The sequence below is a fragment of the Lathyrus oleraceus genome, chromosome 7, assembly GCF_024323335.1.
Source record: "Lathyrus oleraceus cultivar Zhongwan6 chromosome 7, CAAS_Psat_ZW6_1.0, whole genome shotgun sequence".
NCBI classification, from domain to species: domain Eukaryota; kingdom Viridiplantae; phylum Streptophyta; class Magnoliopsida; order Fabales; family Fabaceae; genus Lathyrus; species Lathyrus oleraceus.
The window spans coordinates 456,555,209-456,565,622 of record NC_066585.1 but is presented as its reverse complement, the minus strand read 5'-3'; positions in this window follow the sequence as shown (position 1 = coordinate 456,565,622).

The following is a 10,414-nucleotide window of genomic DNA, read 5'->3' as shown; positions in this document are numbered from 1 at the left end:
CAACACCTGTACCAGCCAGAATGTCATACTGACATCTGCTTTAACATCAACACCTGTGCACCTCTTTCAATAATCAACACTTGTGCACCTCTTTCAATAATAGTTGTACTACTGTTCAGCCACATCCAACTTCCATATCAAGCACTTCTCCCCCTTTTTAGTCAAAATTGACCAAAGGTGAATAAATCTCATAGAATCTTTACACCAATCACATCTTTCGCTACACCATACCTCACAAAACTCCATACTCTTTTTGTGAGAACTATCCCCAGACTCCTTTGATTACTATAGATTCTCATACACACAGATCCCCAATTTTCCTCTTAAACATTCAAATTGATTGGCATCCAAGGCTTTTGTGAATATGTCAGCTAATTGCCTTTCTGTAGGAACATGCTCCAATGCTATGATCTTTTCTTCCACAAGTTCTCTGATGAAGTGGTGCCTGATATCAATGTGCTTTGTCCTACTGTGCTGAATAGGATTCTTGGAAATATTTATAGCACTCAGGTTATCACAGTATAATGTCATGACTTCTTGTGTGACATTGTATTCAGACAATATTTGTTTCATCCATACCAGTTAAGAACAACTACTTCCCGCTGCTATGTACTCAGCTTCAGCAGTGGATAGAGATACACAGTTCTGTTTCTTGCTGAACCATGAAATCAGATTGTTTCCTAAGAAGAAACATCCTCCTGATGTGCTCTTCCTATCATCAGCACTTCCAGCCCAGTCTGCATCACAGTATCCAGTCAACATAGATCCAGATCCATGAGTATATAACATCCCATAGTCACTGGTGCCATTGACATATTTCAGTATTCTCTTTACTTGGTTTATGTGACTGACTTTTGGTTCAGCTTGATATCTAGCACACACACCAACAGCAAATGCAATGTCAGGTTTGCTTGCTGTGAGATATAGCAGACTGCCTATCATGCTTCTGTATAGACTTTGATCTACACTAACACCATTTTCATCTTTGGATATTTTTACATGTGTAGGAGCAGGAGTTCTTTTGTGGCTTGCATTCTCCATGCCAAACTTCTTCACAATGTTCTTAGCATACTTGCTTTGAGACAAAAAGATAGAGTCTTCCATCTGTTTGACTTGTAGCCCAAGAAAGTAAGTCAGTTCTCCAACAAGGCTCATCTCAAACTCAGATTGCATTTGTCTAACAAAGTGTTCAACCATCTGCTCTGACATTCCACCAAATACTATGTCATCTACATATATTTGTGCCACCATGAGTTTCCCTCCTTCATTCTTCACAAACAGAGTTTTGTCAATACCTTCTTTCCTGTATCCATTGTCAGTGAGGAACACTGTGAGCCTCTCATACCAAGCCCTGGGAGCTTGTTTTAACCCATAGAGGGATTTCTTCAATCTGTACACATGTTTTGGAAGGTTTGGATCTGTGAAGCCTTTAGGCAGTTCAACATATACTTCTTCATTTAGGTAGCCATTTAGAAAGGCACTTTTTACATCCATCTGAAACAGTTTGAATTTCAGAATACATGCCACTCCAAGCAGTAATCTAATGGACTCAAGGCGAGCTACAGGAGCGAAAGTTTCATCAAAGTCAACTCCTTCAACTTGAGTATATCCTTGAGCTACCAATCTAGCTTTGTTTTTAGTAACAACCCTTTGTTCATCAGATTTATTCTTGTATACCCACTTTGTACCTATGACATTTACTCCTTCAGGTCTAGGAACCAATTCCCATACTTCATTCCTTTTGAATTGACCTAACTCTTCTTGCATGGCATTGATCCAGAACTCATCAGTCAAGGCTTCCTTGATATTTATAGGTTCAATCTTTGACATAAAGCAGCCATGTGAGATTACTTCTCTTGATCTAGTAGTGACTCCTTTATCTGGGTCTCCTATGATAAGGTCTTTGGGATGATCCTTCTGAATTCTGATAGAGGGTCCCTTGTTGATTTTGTCATCTTCAGGTTCAGCTTGAGGTGGTTCTTCTTCCTTATTCTTGTCTGAGGAGTCAGCTGGAGAATCATTCAGAGATGTCTCGACATCGTCTGTGACATCAGTCTGTTGATCATCAACCACTACATTAATGGATTTCATCAACACATTAGTTCTGGAATTGAAGACCCTGTAGGCTCTGCTGTTTGTTGAATAGCCCAAAAATATTCCTTCATCACTTTTGGGATCCATCTTCCTTCTTTGCTCACGATCAGCTAAGATATAGCATTTGCTACCAAATACATGGAAGTATTTTACTGTAGGTTTTCTTCCTTTCCAGACTTCATAGAGAGTTGTGGGAGTCCCTTTCTTTAATGTCACTCTGTTGTGGACATAGCAGGCTATGTTCATGGCTTCAGCCCAAAAATGATAGGGTAACTTCTTAGCATGAATCATAGCTCTGGCTTATTCTTGCAGAGTCCTATTTTTCCTTTCCACCACACCATTTTGCTGGGGAGTGATGGGGGATGAGAACTCATGATGAATTCCTTCTGAAGAATAAAATTCAGCAAATTTGCTGTTCTCAAACTCCTTTCCATGATCACTTCTAATTTTGATAACAGGACTTTCTTTTTCCCTTTGAAGTTTCAGACACAGCTCCTTAAAGACTTCAAACACATCGGATTTTTCTCTTATAAAATTGATCCAGGTGTATCTGGAGAAATCATCCACCACCACATATGCATATTTCTTACCACCAAGGCTTTCTACATGCATGGGTCCCATTAAGTCCATATGAAGTAGTTCCAGGACTTTGGTAGTTGTGTCATGTCTGAGCTTCTGGTGTGACATCCTTGTCTGTTTTCCAATCTGACATTCCCCACAGATTTTTCCCTCATCAATCTTTAAGTTGGGAATCCCTCTAACTGCTTCTACTGATATGATTCTCTTCATACCTTTCAGGTGCAAATGGCCCAATCTTTGATGCCATATCTTCACTTCTTCTTCTTTGGCTAAGGTACACATTGAAGAGTATCCATTTTCTTGAGAGCTCCACATGTAGCAGTTGTCTTTGGATCTAACTCCCTTCATGATTACTTTATTTTCTTTGTTAGTAATCAGACATTCAGTTTTTGTGAAGTTTACGTTCAGACCTTGATCACATAGTTGATTGATGCTTATAAGATTAGCAATTAATCCCTTAACAAGTATAACATCATCAAGGTCAGGAACTCCAGGGCAATCCAGCCTACCCATTCCCTTGATTTTCCCTTTTGCACCATCACCAAATGTAACATAACTCATGGCATGGGGATGAAGTTCAGTCAACAGGTTTTTGTTCCCAGTCATATGTCTGGAGCAACCACTGTCAAAATACCAATCTTCTTTGGCTGAGACTCTGAGGGAAGTGTGGGCTATTAGACTTGTGACCTTTGTCTTAAGAGCCCATTGCTTTCTGCTGACAGTCTTGTGATGTCTGGACCTAGATTGGTGTTGAGACTGAACAGGACCAGGATAGCCATATAGCTTATAACAGAAGGGCTTCAGGTGGCCAAATTTTCCACAATATTGGCATTTCCATCTTTGATGGTTCCCTTTCTGCTGTTGTGACATCTGATGTGACATCTCAGGTTTGCTTTTACCATGGCTGCTCTTAGGTTTGGATTTTGATTTGCAACTGCACTCAGCCTTTAATCCAATGCCAGATTTGTTTCCAGTTATTTGCCCAGTCTGGAGAATCTTGTCTAGGGTGGCAGATCCATTGTTAAGCACTTTTACATACTTAGTCATCTCATCTAGTTTGGAATTCAAGAATACAGCCTCAGTTTCCAATTTTGAGATGGTTTTCATATACTCTTTCTTCTCATTTTTCAGCTGAGCTATCACTTCCTTCTGTCTTTCAACTTGTTTGCACACTCCTACCCTTCTGTGGCACCACTCTTTGTAGGTAGTGTCCAGCTCTTCAAAGGATCTTTCATCATCAATTGACTCTTCCTCAGACCCCCATCTTCCTGTCAAAGCATTCACATGATTTGTAGCTTCTCCAGTTTCACTTCCATCAGACCAAGAGGCTATAAGGCTCCTCTTTTGTTTCCTGAGGTATGTCCCACATTCAGTTTTAATATGACCATATCCATTACACTCATAGCACTGAACTTCTTTGGGCTTTTCTTCAGACTTTGTGGTCTTACCAAAGCTGTTGGATTTACTGATGTCAGATGTGATGTTTTTGACATTTCCCTTAGCTCTGACATCTACCTTTTTCATTAGTCTGTTGAACTGTCTTCCCAACATTGCTATCTCATTTTCCAGGTCTTCATCAATGTCGTGACCACCTACCTCATCTTCCTCTTCGGTGTTTGACACAAATTCTATGCTCTTGGCCTTCTTTTCAGCTCCATCACATATTCCCATCTCAAATGTTTGGAGGGACCCAATCAGCTCATCCACTCTCATATTTGAGATGTCTTGAGATTCTTCTATGGCTGTGACTTTCATAGAAAATCTCTTGGGGAGTGATCTTAATATTTTTCTTACCAGCTTTTCATCTGACATCTTCTCGCCCAAAGCTCCAGAGGCTTTGGCAATTTCAAGAATGCTCATGTAAAATTCATGAATATTTTCATCTTCTTTCATTCTTAAGTTTTCAAACTTGGAGGTGAGCAGCTGAAGTCTAGACATCTTTACCCTAGATGTGCCTTCATGAGTGGTCTTGAGAATGTCCCAAGCCTCTTTGGCCACTTCATAGTTATTTACCAGCCTGAAAATATTCTTGTCTACCCCATTGAATATTGCATTCAAGGCTTTAGAGTTTCCAAGAGCAAGATCATCCTCCTCCTTGGACCATTATTCTTCAGGCTTCTTCTTAGTGGTGGCTACTCCTTCTTTAGTAATGACAGGATGCACCCAACCTGTTAGCACAACTTTCCAGGCCTTGTTATCAAGGGATTTTAGAAAAGCTACCATTCTAGGTTTCCAATAGTCATAGTTAGAACCATCCAAAATTGGTGGCCTATGAACAGATCCTCCATCTCTCTCCATTGTACCAGAAAGTATTGCCCCTAGATCTCACCCAGAACCAGAGCAGGATGCCTGCTCTGATACCAATTGAAATTCTGGTATCAGATATAAGATGTCGAAGGTAATGTCACGACACTGATATCTGGTTATAAACAATGGATAAACAAAAACAGAATTGTAAAGCAAATCACACAAGCAATTGTTAACCCAGTTCGATGCAACTCACCTACGTCTGGGGGCTACCAAGCCAGGAAGGAAATTCACTATAATAGAATTAGTTCAAAGACTATCCATACACTTCACCAAGTTACAGTCTTTCTCACCTAATCTCTACCCGTGTAATTTCTACCTAGGCACTCTTAGATATGAGAACCCACTCACTTCCCTTACAATCACACACCCGTGATTTTAAACAACAATCCCTTGTGAAAAGAAAATACTTTTCAATTACAAACTCTTGATTTTACTTCACAGTTTCAATCAAGAAGACACACTCTTGATCTTGCTTCAAAGTTGTGATCAAGAAGACAAATCAGTCCAATTCAATCATCAATGGATGACTTGAATGACCTACAGACACAAACCCTAGCTCTCTCTCTAAATTTCACTCAGTCTTGGTTGTGTGTACAAACAGGTTTTCTGAGTCCCTTTTTATAGAAACATTGGACATCTTGAAAACCCTAAATCTATTTTCCAATCAAATCTTTTTATAACAGATGTATAGATCTCCCTGGAAAATAAGTAAATCTGGTTGAAATCCCTGATAGAATGCGCCAGCTAGCCATATCTTCAATCAACCAATGATTGTCATTGATTATGCAATCACAAAACACCAGACATTCATACTGAATGTTTTGTGTACAGGATGTCATGACATCGGGTCTGACATCTGGAAAAATCCTGCATAATCCAATATCCTTTTAGAGCAGGTACAGCCATATCAGATACCATGACATTGTGTATGTCATCTGAAACAATCCTGCATGAACATGTCTTCCAGTTAAGCTCCAGCAGGTACAACCAATATCAGAAGCCTTGTCATTTTATGTGGCATTCTGAAACAATCCTACTTGCATATGTTCTTTAACTCCAGCAGGTACAAAGGATATCTTATGTTAAGACATCACACATGACATCTTGTGAACACTCTTTGTTTTACCAAAATTGCTGCCAACACTTAGAATCAACAAAAAATAATATTCTAAACACCATACCATCATCACAAGATAACATTAATGATTATGCATAAACCTCATCAATTATTCATGTTATCACGACACAATTAGACGCTAAAAATAATTCCATCTGATGGTAAATTGCGTTAGCTTTCGCTTTGAACCACGTCTCAATCTAAGTCCCGAAACTCAAGTTAGAATGATTTGAGTCGCAAACAATAACTTTGTGCTAACACACTTGCCTGACAGGCTAGGGGCGAGGTAAGTCAGTATAGAAACACCCTATCCTCGCCTGGCGAAGACCCATCGAGACCAGCTCTCTTAGGGCTCACCAGACAAAGCTGACAGAAACTAGAAATACAATTTTGCACTGCAGAACCTCCAAAACCTTCCCAGATTTGATCCCAAACGTCCAAAAACTTATAGCACATGAATACCATACAAAATCATGTTAACTCCTGTTAATATAACATTTTATTACACTGATTTAACTCAAAAAACCAGAGTTGTTCATACTTTAAAAATCCCAATCTCGCAACAAAACTCATGTTTATGAACACATAGCATACAAAATAATTACCCCAAATAAAGTACACAAATTTGCAATTAATCATAGCATAAAAACATAACTAAAATCATGTTATTCATCACATTTATTATAACTCAAAGGAAGAACAAATCCTATAGGAGGTTAAGGGAACCTCCACTATGAAGGAGAATAGCGATCCAAAACGCAGCGGAAATTAAAAAATTTCTCCTTTAGTGATCCTTACGAATGGGCATGACAAGTGATATAATCTTTACCTCTTGTGGCGATTGAAACCCTTGATGCAGATCGAAGAAGTAATCACGAACGTTGAATGGTGTCAACGCCACTACTTAGTCCACATGAACGGATTCCTTCAGTCTCAGTGCTAGCTGCTACAAATGAATGCTTTGAGTGAGAGAGAGAAAGGGAAACAAAATTTTCATCTAATCAAATGCTTCTGCACAAGGGTTCTGTTTATAGAACCACTTGTGTGGGTTGTAAGATAAAAATCCCACTTAAGTGTATGTGGCCCATATCTTATGATATACCAAAATCAATTAAGCGCGTGGTACCTTACCATATTTCGTATTCTACTTAAGTGCACCGTACCTTACGATGTTCTACAATTCACTTAAGTGCACCGTACCTTACAGTGTTCCTTATTTACTCTATCTCTCATCAATCCGTCCTTTTGTGTGTGACCCTGTAGGTTTTCGCGGCATTGGAAATTATATTAAATCACGTATTTAATATAATAAATAGTGAGTGGTATCTAGCAACACATCACTGCTACCCAAGACACGAAAATTTCATGTGATCTGACAAATCCTTTTGTGATAATACTTATGTGTATAATTATCCTTTTGCCCTTATGTATATATTGAACACAAGGCAGATACCGTGTCATTCTTGTCCAGTTCAATATTGGGCCCTTAGACATTCATCCTGTTATGCAGGATGAGCAAATTCCATCTAGGTCACTCATGTCTCTCAGCATGCTTCGTTGAGTACCCATCAACTGTCTTTATGGTCATCCAGTTACGGACAATGTTTGATCAACAATAAAGCACTCGACTCTACATCTAGGGTCCATAGTGGTTTCAGGTCGAATGGTGGTATACACCACTATCACCATGATAATAACTTATGACACTTTGCATAACATTCTATGTAGTATTCTCATAGCAGGTCAATCCAGTATAAATATTACTCCTAATATTCATACCTATGTTTAAGACTTGATAACTCCTTATCCATGATCAATGAGATGTGATCATCAGTCTATATACATAATAGTCTTAAGGTTATCCCACTTCACAACAAAGCTCGACTACAAGTATTTTAAGAATAATGTCCTTATGTTTAATGGGATCTCATGATTAAGTCACACTTGATACATTAAATGGACTAGCTATTCTAGAGACTTTATTAAACAAACATAATAAAGAAAAGGCCTTTTATTATTAATAAATAATTTGATAAAAGTACCAAAAGTATTGGCCTATAGGGATTACACCAACACACTATACCCCTCATGCTTTATCACCCGTTAGAGAATCACATCTCCCCATTTACCTTAATTCCTAGCAAAAATTATGAATTGAATGTTGTTTTTCTCCTTCAAGCTCTAGCTATCCTCTTGTTCTTCTCTTTGCCCTAGCTCTTCCTCTCTTTTTCTTCTTTTCACTTTTTCTACGTACTGATATCACTCTCTTCTCCTAACTTTTTTTTAAAAATAAAAGCCAAATTCCCTCATTAGGATATTCCTACCCTACCCTCACTTTCCTTTCTAATTCCCACCTTACCCCCTAAATCTCTACAAACTCTTATTCCTTTTTTATTTATTTAAATAATAAACAAAAACTTTATTTTAATTAAATAATTCTAAAAAAATCTACCGACCTCTAATTACTCTCCAAATTCCTATCACACTTATTTATCTATTCAATTAAAATATTATTTATTCTAATTATCAAGATTCTAAATAATTTCTAAATAGTTTCTATCAACTCCAACAAGTCACAACTTATTCTTTACACCTCTATCCGTAGGACATACATCCATACCCTCTTATTTATCTATCGACACACAATAATTAAATAAAACACATATAAATCACAACTAAATCAAAATTAACTTAACTAAAATAATTTAATGAAAACGGGGTGTTACACGTCTCCCTCCTTGTAACCCCTCTCCCAAAAGTCTATCAATGCCTCTTTCATCAACACCTCTTACAGGGTCAAAGAGTCAGTTGAGGCAGTATATATGTGTGGTTCCCGGTTGAAGTGGCTTCAAACCCCAGATTTCCATATCCTATTCTTACACTTTTTTGACTCCAAACTAGGGGGGATGGACGTGGGAAATTCTCCCTCAAGGATAGTGTATAATAAGGAATAAGCCACTATAGTCTTAGGATTCACCAAAAATAAGTGATCCTTAATGTGCTTCTAACTTTTAAGGTAGATGCCAAACAATATAGACAATTGACATTTTGAGATCAACCTATATCCTTGGAAATTGTCCCTAGAGGCACGTGTCACAATGAAGATATTGAAGAAAAGGTTCAGAGATGGATCTTGATTCTGGTTTTCACATTAATTTTGGAACATTTTTACAAAATCCTGGGTCATCAGGTGCATTTGAGAAAGGAAAATCCTTAAATGATTTAGCACTTATTCCTCAAACTCATTGAAGGGCATCATAAATTTTAACTGGGAAAATAAGAACTCATAAAAGGGGATGAAACACCCATCTAAGAAACTACAAATCCTCTTTCCTAAATCAATATGAGATAACAACCAGTCAAAAGACGAGCCCGCACCTGAGTAAGAATTATCCATGCTAGTTATGTTGCCAAAGAAGGAGATATTCCCTAATATTATAGGATCCACCTAATGATATTGATCTGCATCAACTGGATCCAGAAGACCATCATATCCTTTTCGAACCATGTACGCCCAACTATCATGAAAAAACAATGTCAATAATGTTGTAACAGCCTAGAACCCCACATATAAATTATCATATAATTTAATAAAAAGTAAAACCATATAGGGTGTCATACACATCAGACATATCCTGCTTCATAACACGCGTTACATTAATTCACATAAAACCTATCATCGCATGCCCACCTTCACTTAGGGTATCATCGCAGCGAAATCATCATTAAATAATTATTAAAGGTATAACATCTCATGACATTTAGTCTCAAACTTTAACTCTCATAACATAAATAAAAGGAGTTGTATCAATCAACTCGAACGAATCAGTCAAAATCTCCACAAAATAAAAACGATATTTAACTTCAACATAAGCAATGTAATAAGTAACACAAGCGTTCTCAACCTGATGTTACATAATTATAACAAGACACCACTAATCAAAATGATAAACTAAGGAAGTACTCCAAGAGCCAACTTACACTTACTTCGGTGAGATCTACTCATGAGTATCTCCACGATGCCAGTGTAAAGGCAACATTCAAACAGAAGGGTGAGAAACAACATTCATTATAAATAGTGTAAGGAATGTTAAGGTAGATAAACATACAATAAGTATACATTCATTACACAATCAACAAAAACACCATATTCTCACGCCCAAATCATCAAGCCCATTATACATAACAACATCATAATCCTCATCAACAACATACACAACATTATCTTAATCATATATAATCATATTTCACGCATCCATTTCATTTATGCTATGTGACTCATGACAACGACAACAACTCATATGCATTTGGTAC